Source organism: Myotis myotis, unplaced genomic scaffold (genome assembly GCF_014108235.1).
Source record: "Myotis myotis isolate mMyoMyo1 unplaced genomic scaffold, mMyoMyo1.p scaffold_m19_p_3, whole genome shotgun sequence".
NCBI lineage: Eukaryota > Metazoa > Chordata > Mammalia > Chiroptera > Vespertilionidae > Myotis > Myotis myotis.
Window position 1 is genome coordinate 95347438 of NW_023416335.1, and position 17674 is coordinate 95365111.

Sequence of the window (17674 nt, forward strand, 5' to 3'; positions counted from 1 at the left end):
ACGGCCGGGGTAGCTGCGGAAGGGGAGGGGGGGAGGAGGCGACTGGATGCGGCGGTGGGTCCCGGAAAGCAGCGGAGTGAGAGGAGTAGCCAGTCGGGAATCCGGAGGTAGGAAATAATTCAGTTAACGGAAAGAAAATGTCTCTCCTTTCTGGTCGCTGTGCTCCATTTTTCAGCGCCCGCCACCGTGGCTGTGTCTGGCAGGGCTCAGCGCCGACCGTCTCCCAGTCTGGGCGAGCTTCTTGGCTTCGGGGGCTGCAGCTCCCTGGCGGCGGGACGCGGACCGGGGGCGTGGGCCGGGCTGCGCGGTGGGGGTGGGGAGGACCGCGGAGGGCGCGCTCTCCACGCCGCGGGCTCAGCTGCAGCCTCGGGAAATTAAACTTGCCGCCGTGGCCCCGGCCGGGGCGCCCGCGGCGGCGAAGGCGGCGGGCGGTGACCTTGCGCGCGGGCGGGGGTCCGCGCCCGGCCGCCCCTCCCCCGCGCCATGGCCAAGCGGCCGGCGGCTGCTTCCCGGGCGGCGGCGCGGTGCTGCTGTTGAATCCTCCCGCTGGCGGGTTTTCCCCCTTCCGGGCGAGGGGCGGGGAGCGCGGGGCCGCGCGGCGTGCGGGCCTCGGGCTTCGTAGCGCCCTCCGCCAGGTCCCGGCGCGCCTCGCCCGCGCCGCCCTGCATCTGCTGCGGGCGCGGAGAACGCTGCTACAGTGACATTTTTACGCGGTTACTTGCCAGTCGGCGGTGAGCCCGCTAACCGCGCCTCTTGGAGCTGGTGGTAGGGGAACCGAGGACCTCGTGGAGCTAGAGCCCGGTACTGGTGAAGTGTCCCAGGCGACAACTGGGTTCGAGTTTGCCTATAGGAAGCCCCCGAGTTGGAAACGGCAAGGAAAATGGTGTGGAATTGTAAATAGTTAATAGTTTTGCACTCTTTGATCTTAGTGGCACTTGAAAAGTTTTTAGTCAGGAGAAAAACCTTGTTTGTTGTTTCTGCTGCTGACTTTTGGTATAAACCTGAAAGCCACGCTAACAGCGGGGCAGTTAATCGATGGCTTGAATCTGAGCTCTGAAATGCAGCACCTTCTTGTTTTCGGCGTTGCATGCCACCGCGTCCCTCCACGCCGACCGTGTAGAGTGCGGGACGGCTTTAAAGAGCAGTTCCCTATCCCCTCAGCATACGTTTTTAGCATCCTAACCAACCCAGTAAAAGACGACTCTTTATTTTTGTTTTGAAGACCTTACTATGAGCGCTTTGCTCATATTTTTATTATAAAATGATGGATGGTCAGTGCTGTTCTGAACGAGCTTACCCTGTTCATTAAAGAGTTTCAGAAACTTTGGATATAGCCCTTACTTTCCAGGAGTGGTCTGCTGTCTTGAGTGAGTTGGGGGGTCTTTCCTACTGTCCAATAACCTCTAAAAACTCGTGTGTTTGTAAATGAGGCAAACTGTAGATAAGTCATTATTATTTAAAACTTGAAGGGTAATAATTGTTCTCAATTAATACATGTAGATATAGTTCCAACGTAGAGCATTTTCTAGATTAACTCAAGTCAAATAAAATAGTTAAAAACACAAAAGTGGTATTAAAATAAGGGCCAGAAAAGATGCAGTACTTAATGCCAGGGATGTTAGCATTTTCTGAGACACTAAAATGAGCATTCCTGTGGAGTATGCAGGTCAGTTTGTGGAACTGTTAACCTTTTACCGCCTGGTGATAGCAGAAAACTTGATTAAAATTTATAATGGTGACTACATAGGTGAAAGTTTCAGCATGGGACTTCTAATGTTAAGATAGATTTATTCTCAAAAACATATATTAAGTCAGAACATTATTCCTTCGAAATAAATTTACAAATATACACTGTAAGGTGCACGTCAGATTCTCTTTGATTATTGAAGTAGCTGAAGTAGTAAATTTTTTGGGAGGGTCTTTTTTATGGTTTAATAATTATCCTCTTCTTAGCTGGGTTTTACTTGAAGGTGTACTTAATGACAAAGCAGTGTTTGTACTCACTTTTTTTTTAAAAGCACGTTTGTGTCCCCTTTTTAATTTTCTCACTTTTTGCTGAAGTTGATTCTCCTTATATTAACTTTGTCTTTTTACAGGAGCTTTTGTTCTTTCCTGTAGCTTTTATTTATGTCTGGCTAAGTCTTTCTTTTCTCTCATTTGCCCCAAGAATCAGAGGAGATAATAATGTGGGGATGACACTGATTCTTGTCTCGAGACGGTTTGTACTAAACTTATTTGACATGTAGTTCTAAGTTGGCTATTGGATAAAGTTGTTTTAATTTTTAAAGTTTATTTAAAATTGCTCTGTAACTTTAACATTTTGAGTACTAGGTTTATCAATACATAATTTGTTAAGCCTAAAATAAAGTGATACCCTATATTAGGCCTTGCCCTGCTGAAGAGTGAAATGGTAGAATATACCTAAAGCTTTGTGAAGAGGGGAATATTTTAGGAGGTTGTGTTCTTTCTGTTTCTCCCTGTTGGAGATTTAGGATTGTTCTTTGGCATCCTCAGTACTACTTTATATATATATTGATTTCAGAGAGGAAGGAAGAGAAGGAGAGAGAGAGAGAGAGAGAGAGAGATGTCAGTGATGAGGGAAAATCATTGATGGGCTGCCTCCTGCATGCCCCACACTGTGGATAGAGCCAGCAACTAGGGCATGTGCCCTGACCAGGAATGGAACTGTGATCTCCTGGTTCATAGGTGCACGCTCAACTACTGAGCCACACCAGCTGGGCAGTACTACTTTTTTTGATCATGTGTTCCTAGAACTAATAGGAGTACTCACTGTGATTTGGCTTGGATGACAAGTATTATATTTATATTAGAAAAGAATAAATTTGTGTTTCCTTTGTTAGTGTTAGATAGCTATAAAGGTAAATTTAACATGATCTCCAGCTCATCAAATACATGAGAAATTAGGTTCAGATTGTAATTTAATTGATTTTCCAAAGTCACAGTCATATTCATGTGGTGGCATAAAGGGCAGCCCTTATTTTTCCTGAAAGCTTGGATGCTTCCCCATAGTCTGCATGCTTTATTTAGGACTTAAGTAATATTTAAAATTATTGCCAAATAGCATGTTATTCTTCATCCCCTTCTCCCATTTTCTTTTCATTCATTCAACCAAGAAATAACGTTTCAAGGTTAACTATCTTTTTCAGAGTCTGGTTTTAGTAATTTCTGTTCAGGATTCAGTCCTCTTTAGTTGTCTCAGAAGATAACCTCTTGCTTGTCTCTGTCTCTTGGAGCTGCTTGCTCTTTCATTGGTTAAAATTACTTGACATGGCATTTATTTATTTTTCGTAAAACTTATGAGCCCCAGAGTAATTTGGAAAAGATAGTATTGAACTTTATTTTGTTATAAGATGCATGTGTATGAGTGTGTGTTTTAACTTTTTAAACACAATTTGTTACACAGTCATTTGTCACTTTGAATTACAATAGATAGTTGGTTTAGTATTCCTGATTGGAATATTAAAAATTCTAAAAATAGTTTAAAAAGAAACCTTATAATTTCTCTGAGACTGTATTTACTCTTTAAGCCTATTTAAGAAACTGTTAATGGTTCACAATTCTGACTCTTTGGATCTTAGAAATCAGCTCTTTCCTCACACTATACATTTACGAACCACCTGATTGTAGCTATCCACCCCCCACCCCCATTCTTGAAAAAGGTTTTAAAACCCTTTCTCACTAAATAGTTCAAAATTAAGGATAGGTATGCTGCTTTGAGACTGTAATTGTTTTAGTTGGCAGGGCTGATCATGTACAGTGAGAAAAGCATGAAGAGGAAACTCAAATGAGTAAAACTTCATTGTTTAAGGTAAATTTTAAAGCCATTAATCGGAGATATTTAAAAAATATCCATAATAGTTATTGTTCTCTAGTAATTAGACATTAATCATAAGCAGTAATTAAAATACTTGGTTCAGCCAAGGGGAAAGATTGAAGCAGGAACATGTTTTTGAGGCATCTTTTAAAGTCCCTTGACCTCAAAGTACTCCACTAACCTGCCTCTCCCTTTGACAGGGAATGTTCTGGACAGATTCAGTTACAATGAACAAATATTAAGTTTCCATATATGTACAGTACCAGGGATGATGCAGTAAATAGAACTGAGACCCTGCCCTAAAAAAGTTTAGTGGTTAACCACCTGGCACCAAGGTGATGAGAAAAACCTGCTGTTAAGTGATTCTATAAGGGTTGCTTTTTAAAAAAATTATTATTTTTTTAATGTGGGAGAGTGAAATTGGCCAAGACTAGATATATAACTGATGGAAGAGGGGATATTATAACTACCACCATTATATCTCTTTGCCGCGGGGGGGTGGGGGTGGGGGTGGGGGTAGGGGATGATGGTTAAGGCTTGAAAGAAACCGAGTTTGTGGTTAGTGTCGGGATTCTTTTTCTCTTCTATCATATCAGAGGAGGTTAAAGAGAAGTGAGTGTTGAGATTTTAAAGAAAAGCCCCAGATATATATATCTAAAAATATATCTCTAGCTACCTGAAATTCTGTCAAGGAATTTTAGCCTTCAGATATATGGGTAGGGGTTGAAGAGATGGTGAGAGTAATGGTTAAGGTTTGGGGGAATAGAGAACATTAAAGAATTATATATTTTAAGTTAAAAGTTATACATGTATATGATAAATTCTAATGATACAGAAAAGTAAAAATAAAAGCTACTTTTCTTTTTCCCTTAAAAGGTAACTCACTATCACCCTGGCTGGTGTGGCTCAGTTGGTTGACCGTTGTCCCATGCACCAAGAGGTCACCAATCAGATGATCAGATTCCCAGTCAGGGCACATGTCCGGGTTGCAGGCTCCCTAGTAGGAGGCAGCTGATTGATGTTTCCCTCTCCCTCTCCCTAAAAAAGTCAATTAAAAAAAATAAAAAGGTAACTATTTGTTTCTAGAAAGTTTACTTTTCAAAAAATTTTATACAAATTGTATTATATCATACTGCTGTTTACTTTTTTAGCTGCAGTTTACTGTTTTTCCCTAGTTAATATCACAGCTCTTTTCATATTGACATAATTTTAAGAAAATGAGTAGAATAATTTATTATAAGGATGTATCATAATTTGTTCTGACTTCTTTTGAGTGATATTTAGGTTGTAACAATTTACACTAACCAGCAGTATATGAATATGCTTGTTACATGCGTGCTGGTATTGGACTTTATTGATTATTTGCCAATTTGACATGTGAAATTTATATCTTGTTTTGGGTTTGCATTTCTTTGATTATGAGTGAGGTTAAACATATTTTTTAAATTATGCTTATTGGGCAGAGGGTCCTTGCAGCACATACTTTAGATTGAGTAGCTTAATTTACTTGCATTCCCACACCCTCTCCTCTTATCTAAAATGATCTGAGGTGGAACTTTTAGAGAGGAATAAGATTTTGGAGCCCATGGCACCTTAAAGAGGAGCAATGCTCTGAATGAAGAGGCTACAGTGCTAGGTTTTGAACAACTAAAGGTCAACATGAGGTTATTGAAAGCCCCTAACTTGGTGTTAACAGAAGATAATATAAAGGCAGGAAGGGAGATTTGATAGAGCAAATTGTGTATGGAATCAGCTCGGTGTCCTGCTTGTCCTGTGTTACCACTCTCCTCTCCCACCCCGAATTGTCATTTCATTTTTATATATACTGTTAGTTGGTTTGTTCCTCTTCCCTGGCAGGGTGACAATCTTGACCTTGGTATTTCAATTCCTTCAGAGATGAGGGACACTTAGTCTTTCTTATCAGGGAAACTTGTTTTTTCTTCATACTAATCAAAGGGGGAGCAGTTCTTATTTCTAGCAGTCTTTACATCTATTTTCTGATCTTTAGTAGTTGATACTCTGCTAGAGTTCAGAGGCTGTACATACTGAATTGTACAGAAATCTGGGGATGTTAGCATCACTATGTGGACTTTGTCTCTATTTAATTCCTACTGCCCCTACACCCAGCTTTACTTTTTTATTTTTTAAGTTTTATTTTATTGTTTAAAGTATTACATATAGTATTACATATGTCTCCTTTTGCCCCCCATTGTCCTCCCCTCAGCTACCCTCACCCCCTGGCACATACCTCACCCCCCTAGTGTTTGTGTCCATTGGTTATGCTTATATACATGCATACAAGTCCTTTGGTTGACCTCTTACCACCCCCCACCCCCCTTCTCACTGAAGTTTGACAGTCTGTTAGATGCTTCTTTGTCTCTGTATCTATTTTGTTCATCAGTTTATGATGTTCATTATATTCCACAAATGAGTGAGATCATGTCATACTTATCTTTCTCTGACTGGCTTACTTTGCTTAGCATAATGCTTTCCAGGTCCATCCATGCTGTTGCAAATGGTAAGAGTTCTTCTATCTTTTTTTTTTTTTACAGCAGCGTAGTATTCCATTGTGTAGATGTACTGCATCCTTTAAATCCACTCATCTGCTAATGGACACTTAGGTTGTTTCCAAATCTTAGCTATTGTAAATGTGCTGCTATGAACATAGGGGTGCATATGTCTTTTCTGATCGGTGTTTCTGGTTTCTTGGGGTATTCCCAGAAGTAGGATTACTGAGTCAAATGGGAGTTCCATTTTTACCTTTTTTTTTTTTTTTTTAAATATATTGCTTTATTGATTTCAGAGAGGAAAGGAGAAGGAGAGAGAGATAGAAACATCAATGATGAGAGAGAATTATTGATCGGCTGCCTCCTGCACACCCCTACTGGGGATCGAGCCCGCAACTCAGGCATGTGCCCTTGGCCAGAATTGAACCTGCTGACCCTCTCTATCCACTGAGCCAAGCCGGCCAGGGCCATTTTTACTTTTTTGAGGAAACTCCATACTATTTCCACAGTGGCTGCACCAGTCTGCATTCCCACCAGCAGTGTAAGAGGGTTCCTTTTTCTCCACATCCTCACCAGCACTTGTCATTTGTTGTTTTGTTGATGATAGCCATTCTGACAGGTGTGAGGTGGTACCTCATTGTCTTTTTGATTTGCATCTCTCGAATGATGAACGACTTAGAGCAGGGGTCCTCAAACTTTTTAATCAGGGGGCCAGTTCACTGTCCCTCAGACCGTTGGAGGGCCGGACTATAGTTTAAAAAAAAACTATGAACAAATTCCTATGCACACTGCACATGTCTTATTTTGAAGTAAAAAAACAAAACGGGAACAAATACAATGTTTGTATTTGCATGTGGCCCGCGGGCCGTAGTTTGAGGACCCCTGACTTAGAGCATGTTTTTATATGTCTCTTAGCCTTTTGTATGTCAGCTTTCGAAAGGTGTCTATTTAAAGTCCTTTGCCCATTTTTGATTGGATTATCTTCTTTTTGTTAATGAGTTTCTTTTAAATTTTGGAGATTAGGCCCTTATCGGATATAACATTGGCAAATATGTTCTCCCATGCAGTGGAGTGGGGTTTCTTGTTGTTTTGTTGATGGTTTCTTTTGCTGTGCAGAAGCTTTTTATTTTTATGTAGTCCCATTTGTTTATTTTCTCCTTAGTTTCCATTTTTAAATAAAATGAGTTTTTTTCTCAGTAGTCTTGGGAGGTAATTGATTTAAAGGCTCTTGTCTGTCACTGTCCCTATGGTAACTGTGGAGATGCTATTAATTAGCTTGATTGTGGTGATCTTTTTACAATGTATACATATATCAAAATATCAAGTTGTATACTTCAAATACATACAGTTTTTATATTTCCAAGATATCTCAAAGCTGTTTAAAAAAAAAGATTCTTGGCCCTTGCCCAGTGGGTCAGTTGGTTGGAGCATTGTCCCATATACCAAAAGGTTGTGTGTTTGACCTCCCGTTGGGGAGGTCAGGATTAGGAGGTCCGTGAGCATAGGGGAATCAACCAATAGATGTTTCTCCATCCCCCTCTCTCCCTCTCTTTAAAAATCAATGAATATATCCTTGGGCAAGGATGAAAAAGAAAAAGAGCTTCTTATCTGTCTCCATTTAGCAATGTCTAGAGCAGGGGTGGGCAACCTTTTAGTGAGCGTGTGCCAAAACCAGCAAAATCTCTGACTCACAATTCTTCTGTGTGCCAACCCTAATTTTTTGAGAACATGTTACGCCTACTTGATATCTCTTAAGGTGTACGTATGTGAAGAACCTTGAAGAAATAATAAAATTCATTCGAGCGACAAAAACACAGTATATGATGATGAAAAATACATTTATTTTTTAATGTCCGACAGAAAACTTTATGATTCCGTTTGATATTATCATTGGGACTTTTGCTGCTTCTTAACTAATGACAGAGATTTTACATCAGGTTTATATTTTCTGGCCTTCAGAGATATGCACGAGCTACTGCTTTCATCTGTCAGGGTACTCCTATTACGAGACTTAACAAAATTCATCACTGAGAACAAAGATTCACAAGCGTATGTGGATGAAACCAAAACACTGGTCGGATCTAGGAAGGCAGGGAGAGTTAAGGCAGAGGCATAGAAATTGCTCTTCCCCTCTCTCATCAATCCATGTCTATGGTCTCTAAGATAACTTGTTATGTAAAATTATTTATTTATCTAAGATGCACCTACACTGAATTTATCTGAAAAATAAAAAAGTCGATATTAAGAAAAAAATTGTAAATGAAAGATTATAAGAGAGGGTTTAGCATGCCAGCAAAAGTTACTGGCGTGCCATGTTTGACACACATGCCAGGGGTTGCCCACCCCTGGTCTAGAGACATTCTGGTTGTTAGAATGGGGGCAGGGGGTAAGAGGTAAGAGGAGGGGGGAGGATTGATGCCACTGGCTTCTATTGGGTAGAGGCCAGGGATGTTGCTAAACATCCTACATTGTTTAGGAAAGCAATCCACAACAAAAAATTATGTGGCTCAAAATGTTAATAGTGCAAAGGCTGAGAAATCCTGGTCTAACTAAGCTTAATTAGACCTGACCACCAAATTTATGATAGCAGTCACACAATAGTTATCTTTTATGTAATCTTATGCTTAAAATGGCAAACTTTGAAATTTAGCTCTTGAGTACTTGTTTCCCTCTTCTTCTGTCTCTTTAGTACCTTTCTTTTCAGCTTTTGACTTCTTTTCCTGCCTTTATAGTATAGCATAATTAAGTCAAGGCTTTGTAGTCCTACTTGGAAATTTGAAGGTCACTAGCATTTAAGCCTTGAACAAAGAAGTAGGAGCATATTTAGGCTGATGAGTGAAGTCTCATTTTAAGGCAGGCAGAAGAACATGGTAATTAAGCATATCGATTATTTTAAGAATTGAGACTGTGTGCGTTTTTATCCTGTCCCCATCATGAGCTAGCTGTGTCACCATGGGTAAATTACCTAATTTTGCCAAGCCTCAGTTTCTTAATCTGTAAAGTCGGAATAATAGCAGATACCCCATTTTTAAAAACAGATTTATTGAGATATAAATCACAAATACTTGAAAAGTTTGATAAAAGGATGCTGAATGCTAATGTTAGTCTAAGAGTGCATGAACCATGAAAAACTTCTTGAATGAGGGATCACTTTGGTCAAATATTAGAAAATAAAATATGGGACTTTAGCTTCTATTAAGTATGCTGTTTGAGGTATTGGTAATATCATCATCATGTTTTTACTGCCTCGTGCTGCTGTTAAATGATTGTCTCTGGTAGCTTTTTGATGTTTCTAATTTGTTGTGAACTTGGGAAATTATCTAAATGTATTAAATAAGCTTTTAGTGAGAACCTGATGTCTGTAAGAAAAGGATATGAATATGTGGCCTTATGCTGTCACTTTGAGTGAGTTGCCTTTTTAGTTTATTCTCTGGGTTAATTGGGTTTATAGAATAAATAATTCCTAGATAAATGAGGCTCAGAGTTTTCCTCACCAAGACTTTTACTAACAACTATATCCCTCACCTCTCTCTAAATTTTCTTTTTCTAGTATACTGTTGGACGTAATACCTCAGTACAACATGTCTAAAAACTGAGCTGCCTTCCTTTACTGTTTAACATCATGTAAACTGAGCTTTCTTTCTCCACTGTTGAACATCATGCTTTGGTTAATAACACAGATATATTTTTTCTTTTCTTTTTTTTTTTTTTAGTTGTAGGGGATGACTAGATTTGTTACCAAGTCAGAAACCTGGAAGTCATCTGGACCTCTTCATCTCCTGTACTTCTCACATCATATAACTTACCAAATTCTCTTGAATATTACAGCATTTCCAAAGTTTTTTTTTTACACTATATGCACAATACTTCAAAAACAAAAAAACAAAAAGAGAAAAAAAGAAATACAATAAAAAGTCTACATCTGCCTAGTTTACAGTAGTTTACTGATGTTACTGATTTCTTATATATTCTTCTGGGGAATTAAAAAATACAACCATACACAAATGTGTTTAGTCTACCTTGCTTCCCCTCCACCCCCGCACACACATGTTTTACACTAATTCTGGAAACTTGAACCATTTTGTCCTTTACTTTTTTCACTTAACAATGTATTTGAGATCTTTCCATATTGATGTATAAAGTGGTAGGATGGGCATGCTATCTTAACAGCTGTAGTGTTCATTTTTATTTATGTACCGTAATTTAGTCCATTGATGGATTGTTTCTAGTTTTTACCTTTATAAAAATGCTTTATTAGCAACCTTGTACATATATCATTTTGTATATACACAGGTGTGACTGTAGGATAAATTCCTGAAAGTGGAAATGGTGAGTCAAAGAATAACATATAATTTTGGAAGATACTGTAAGATACTGTTAAATTGCCCTTCATAGAGGTTGTAATTGTAATATAGGAGAATATTTGTTTCCCCTATAGCCTTGCCAACACATTGTATAATCATACTTTTTAGATTTTTGTCAGTATAATAGGTGAAAAATGTTATCTCAGTGTAGTTTTAATTTGCATTTCTCTTATGAATTAAACTGAGCATCTTTTCATATGTTTAAGAACCATTTTTATTTTTCCTTTGAACTGTCTTATTTTAATCTTTACCCATTTTGCTATCTGTTTGGGGATTCTTAAATTTCCTCTTCTGTCTATGTGCCATTGGTTGGTGTACTAATAGTAAGCATGATTTGCTTGTCCTGCAGTTGTCTTCTGACAGGTTTCTGCTTCCAATTGCACTCCCTCCAAGGTTCTCATAACTGTTAACAGCGTGATATTTCTAATTGCAAACTTGAATGTGTCATTTCCTGACTTACACAACTATTCAGTGGTTCTTTCTTGCCTCTATAATCCAAATACCTTGGCATTAGCATAGTACCTACCTATCATGCCAGCATTTCTTTTTATTTCCTCAAGCATTCTCTAAACTCCAAAAACACTGAACTGCTCCTAGCTCCCTGTTGTGTTAGACCCTTTGTCTTTGCATGTGTTATTTCTCTGTTTATAATGGTCTACTAGAGGCCCAGTGCATGAATTTGTGCACAGGTGGAGTCCGGCTGGCCCACCCTGATGGGGGCGATCGGGCCGGGCTGGACGGGGGGAGGGTCCGCGGTTGGTTGGCTGGCCGGCCCCATCCCCGATCAGGGTGGGGGGGGCCGATCGGGGGTGGGCCGGGCCAGGGGAGCGGGGCTGTGGGCTGTTGGCCAGCTGGCCCCGCCCCTGATCTGGGTGGGGGCTGATCGGGGTTGGGGTCGCCTGGGGGAGGGGCCATGGGCGGTTGGCCAGCCCCGCCCCCTGGTTGAACTCCCGGTCGAGGGGACAATTTGCATATTAGCCTTTTATTATATAGGATTCCTACTTGTTCACATGTCCAGTGTCTTGCTTTTCTTTTTCTATTTTTTAAAAATTAATCTTTATTGTTGAGATTATTACAGATGTCCCTCTTTTTTCCTCTCATAGCTCCCCTCCACCCGGTTACTACCCCACCCAGGCCCTCGCCACCCTATTGTCTGTGTCCATAGGTAATGCATACATGATCTTTGTTTAGTCTCTTCCTGTACCCCCCACCCCTTTCCCTCTGAGAATCATCAGTCTGTTCCATTTTCATGCCCCTGATTCTATTCCATTCACCAGTTTATTCTGTTCATCAGTTTTTTTATTCATTTGATTTTTAGACTCACTTGTTGATAGGTATGTATTTGTTGTCACGTCCATATTTTTTATTTTTACCTTTTTCTTCTTCCTCTTCTTAAAGAATACCCTTCAGCATTCTATAAAGAGGTAATATGCTAATTGAACATCACACCCTCACAAAGATGGTGGTGCCCATAGCCACAAGATGGTGGCGCCCAGTCCCCTCAGCCCCGCCTGGGGGTGGGCCCAGCCACGCTGCACGCCTGCTACCGGAGTTCCCCAGTCCCCTCAGCCCCGCCGGCAGTGAATTTTCATGTGACCATTACCTTTTTAAAAAATCGTTATCCAAGGATATGATTATTTCTTTTAGATTATCTGTTCTCGGGGAGCAGGCCTAAGCCAGCAGATGGGCATCCCACCCAGGATCCCAGACTGTGAGAGGGTGCAGGCTGGGCTGAGGGGCCCCCGTGTGCATGAATTTTCATGTACCGGGACTCTAGGTACGTATAATACGGTTTGGTGGTGATGAACTCCTTTAGCTTTTTCTTGTCTGTGAAGCTCTTTATTTGACCTTCAATGCTAAATGATAGCTTTACTGGGTAGAGTATTCTTGGTTGCAGGTTCTTGCTATTCATTCCTTTGAATATTTCTTGCCACTCCCTTCTGGCCTGCATAGTTTCTGTTGAGAAATCAGCTGACAGTCATATGGGTACTCCCTTATAGGTAACTGTTTTTCTCTTGCTGCTTTTAAGATTCTATCTTAGTCTTTTGCCCTTGGCATTTTAATTATGATGTGTCTTGGTGTGGTCCTTTTTGGATTCCTCTTGTTTGGGGTTCTCTGTACTTCCTGGACTTTTAAGTCTATTTCTTTCACCAGGTAGGGGAAGTTTTCTGTCATTATTTCTTCAAATAGTTTTCAGCATCTTTTCTCTCTTCTTCTGGCACCCCCATAATTCGGATGTTGGTACACTTGAAGTTGTCCCAGAGGCTCCTTACACTATCTTCATATTTTTGGATTCTTTTTTTTTTTTAAATATATTTTATTGATTTTTTACAGAGAGGAAGGGAGAGGGATAGAGAGTTAGAAACATCGATGAGAGAGAGAAACATCGATCAGCTGCCTCCTGCACACTCCCCACTGGGGATGTGCCCGCAACCAAGGTATATGCCCTTGACCGGAATTGAACCTGGGACCCTTGAGTCCACAGGCCAATGCTCTATCCACTGAGCCAAACTGGTTAGGGCGGATTCTTTTTTCTTTTTGCTCATATGGTTGGGTATTTTTTGCTTCCTCATATTTCAAATCATTGCTTTGATTCTCGGGATCCTCTAATTGACTGTTGAATCCCTGTACGTTATTCTTTATTTCAGTCAGTGTATGCTTAATTTATGACTGGTCCTTTTCCATTATTTTTGGCATTCTCCCTAAAATCCTTGAAAGTCTCACTAAGTTCCTCGGAGGTTTCTAGATTCTTGAGTAACCTTATAACTGGTTTTAAACTCTATATCCAGTAGTTTGCTTTCTTCCATTTCTTTCATTTGTGACATGTTTCTTTATCTCCGCATTTTGGCTGCTTTCCTGTGTTTGTTTCTATGTATTGGGTAGCTGCTAAGTCTCCTTGAGTTGATAGAGTGGCCTTGTTTAGTAGGTGTCCCATAGGGCCCACTGGCTCAGCCTTCCCAGTCACCGGAGGTGGACACACTTGGTGCACCCCTTTGTGGGCTGTGTGCACAGTATAGTTGTAGTTGAGCCTTGATCACTGTTGGTGTCACTGGGAGGAATTGATCTCCAGGCCAATTGGCTGTGGGGCCCAGCTGCGACTACAGTGGGAGACCTGCTGTGCAGGAGACATCCTTATGGAGCAGGACTTGGTTCAGTGGGGCTTTGGTGCTCACTGAGTCTGCTCCTTGAGTGTGTCACTTATGGATGTGAAGAGTTGTAACCTGGTATGGTCTCACACTGACCACTGTGTACACTGGCTCTTGGGTCTCCAGGGAGGTGCAAAGTCAGCCACTGCTTGGGGCCATCCAGGAGGAGCTACAGAGAGCTCTGTAGATTCCTCCTCTTTACTCAGGTTTGGAAGTGCCCAGACAGGCCCAGCTGTGAAGCAAGGCAGGCTGGTGCTGGATTTGGGGCCTTTTATTGATAGATTTGGGGCTCCCTAACCCAGCTGCAGCTTGTTTAACAGTGCTAGCCTGAGAAAGGACAGAGCATTCATATGCAAAAGCTGCTGTACACAGCTTGGTCGGGGTTGTAAATTGGGTGGGGCGGGGTCTCAGGGAATCACCAGGTTGGAGCAAACAGAAATGGCTGCCAGTCAGCCCTGCACCAGGGAGGTCCCAGCCTGGGAACAGTGACCATTGTGAGCACCTTCTCTGGAAGAAAGCCACCCTCGAGTTCCTGCCCCAATGTCAGACAGCTCAGTTTCCCCCAGAGCCTCGCCCAGCGCTTGAGCTCAGAGGAAGCAGGAGCTTGTAAATTCAGTTCATGGTGCTGGCCTTTTAAGAGGAGCAGCTGGGTCTCTAGCAGCCTGTGTCACTCAGCCTCAATCCGCACTGTTTTTTACAGTCTGTAGTTCTTACGGCCTGTAGGGACTTCTTTCCCTAGCTCTGGGACCCCTGGGCTGGGGGTGTGGTGTGGGGCAGGGATCCCTCGCTCCTCCAGGCGGCCTCCACAGAGGCATTGTCCCTCCCAGTTAAAAAAGCAGCACACCCAGGTGCCAGACCAGCTCGTTCCGTGCCTCCACACCTCCTATTAGTCTCAGTGTGCTTTCTTCTTTACCTCTATAGATGTAGTACTTCCACTCAGGCAGCTTTCCTGTGGTTCTGGATGATGGTTCTAATTTTGATGTGGTTGTGGGAGGCAGCAAGTACAGGCGTTTCCATATGCCGCCATCTTGGTTTTCTCCAGTGTCTTGCTTTTCATCCTTCACCTAATGGAAAGGCTTTATGAAACCTAATTCGTCTGTCAGGCAATGTATGGTGGGTACTCTTTTTCTCACAAGACTGTGTGTATCTCTGTAATGGAAACCTCTCATTGCGTGTTGTTATTATTTAACTGTGTGTTTCCTTGTTAGATTCTTGAGGGCATGGACTTACAGTTATTTTGGAACCTCAGCATAGTGTTTGGCACATAGTGAGTGATAAATATATACTGAATGCATATAAGTGTATGTTTATGTACACTAAGTATGCTTTAGACAACCCAAGGCTAAGGAGAAGTAATATAAAGAGTTTACAAATTCATTTTTAAAATTTATTTTTGTTTTACTGATATTGAGATGTAAAGTAAATAAGATAAAATGTACTGACCTTAGGTTTTCACTTTGATGAGATATGACAGTTATACCCATGTTACTATTGCCCAAGGGCCTGTGGGCTGGGGGCAGCTCCTGCGTTGAGCATCTGCCCCCTGGTGGTCAGTGTGCGTCATAGTGACTGGTCGTTCCGCTGGTCTTTCCTCTGGTCATTCCATCGTTTGGTCGATTTGCATATTAGGCTTTTATTATATAGAATGTGTAAGAATATATAGTTGTCCTCGGTATCCATGGGGGTTTGGTTCCAGGACCCCCGTGGATACCAAAACATGCAAATGCTCAAGTCCCTTGTATAAAATGGCACCGTATTTGCATATAACCTACATACAACTTTCTGTGTACTTTAAGTCATCTCTAGATTACTTATAATACCTGACTATAATGTAAGTGCTATGTAAATAGTTATATACTGCATTGTTTAGGGAATGTTGAAAAGAAAAAAGTGTATGCACAGTACAGATGCAACCATTGTAGGCCTAACTATATAGTACATGCCAGCAGTAATGTAACATTTCTCCCCCCTGTGCCCTTTGCCCCTCACCCCCAATATTTTCAATCCATGGTTTTGGGTCAGTCTGGGAAAGAGGAACCCATGGGTTCGGAGGGTTGACTATATCTCAGTACATGTTCATTGACAGATCAAGTATTGATAGTATTTTCTCCCAGTTTGTAGTTTGTTTTTCTTAACAGTATGTGTTGATGAGCTGAAGCTATTAATTTTGGTGGAGTCCAGTTACTTATTTCTTTAACAGAATATACTTTTTGAGTGCTAAGATTCCTTTACCTACCCCAAAATCGTGGAAATAATTTCTGGTGCTTTCTTTTAGAAGCTTCATAGTCTTAACTTTTACGTGTAGTGCTGTGATCCATCTTAATTAATTATTGTGCATGGTGTGAAGTAGGGGTTAAGGTTCATTTTTTTTTTTTAAATTTTTTTTTTTTAAAATATATTTTATTGAGTTTTTATAGAGAGGAAAGGAGAGAGATAGAGAGTTAGAAAAATTGATGAGAGAAACATCGACCAGCTGCCTCCTGCACTGGGGATGTGCCCGCAACCCAGGTACATGCCCTTGACTGGAATCGAACCTGGGACCTTTCAGTCCGCAGGCCGACGCTCTATCCACTGAGCCAAACCGGTTTCAGCAAGGTTCATTTTTAAATTACATTTATCCAATTCTAATACTATGGTTTGCAAAAACCTTCCTGTGCTGAAATGACTTTGTGTTTTTGTCCAGAATTTGAACTTATATGTATAGATTTGTTTCTGTTTCATTGATTGACCTATTTGTTTCTTCTGTGCCAATATACTGTCTCTGTTACCGTAAGTCTTGGAATCAAATAGTGTGAATCTTCTAACATTGTGTGAACCAGTCTAGTTCCTTAGTGTTTCCATATAAATTTTAAAATTGTTTTGTCAATTTCCATTTGAAAAAAATCTTTTGGGATTTTGATTGGGATTGTGTTGTTCTGTAGACACATTTAGGTAAAACTAACTTCTAACAGTATTTGTAGTCAGCCTCTAACATGGCTTCCATTGATCCCTGCCTCCTCTTCCTGGCCTTTGCACCCTTTTAGTCATCTTGCATATTGTATTTGGATTATATATACCAATAGAATATGGTAACAGTGATGGTATATCACTTCTGACAGGGGTTTGTGTATTGGTCTCTTTCTCTCTCATCACTCACTCTAGGAGAAACCAGCTTTTGTGTTGTAGAGCGTCCATTGTCAAGACTGTGAAGGGTCTGTGATTTTACTCTGCTTGCATGAGACTCCTTGGTCAGATTCAAACACAGTTTATTTTCACAGGTATAGTAGTAGCAAGGGTATCAGCATTTTTGCATTAGTTCCTTGAGGCATCTCATTCACACTGGGTGATGTGAAGAAGGCCAGATGACACCTGCACATGCATTGGGTTGTGTTAGGGGAGAGGAACCCTAAGCATGGTGAACCTGGATATATTATTGTTGACTATTACAGATGTCCCCCATCCTTCTACCCAGCTGTCTTACCCCCCTCTACCCCCCCCCCCCCCCCGCCCCAGCTTCATCACATTATTGTCTGTGTCCATGGGTTTATGTATATATGCATATATGTTCTTTGATCTCTCCGCATTCTTCCCACCCTTCTCCCCTCTGAGATCTATCAGTGTACCATTTATCCATGCCTCTGGTCCTCTTTTGTTGATGAGTTTATTTTGTTCTTTAGATTCCACATATAAATGAGATCATGTCTTTCTCTGACTGGCTTATTTTGCTTAGCACCATAATCTCCAGGTTCATTCATTATGTTGCAAAGGGTAAGAGTTCGTTCTTTTTCAGTATTTCATTGTGTATACATAGCACAGCTTTTTAATCCACTCATCTACCGATGG

General features: G+C 41.0%; 1 protein-coding gene across 1 annotated transcript in view; it reads left to right on the top strand.

Annotated features, from left to right (window-relative positions):
* Positions 1–17674, top strand: part of PDS5B (PDS5 cohesin associated factor B) — a 257616-nt gene continuing 239942 nt past the window's right edge. The window contains exon 1 of the mRNA XM_036296869.1: positions 1–107. The gene's annotated coding sequence lies outside the window, so the exon portion shown is untranslated. The remainder of the gene's footprint in view (positions 108–17674) is intronic.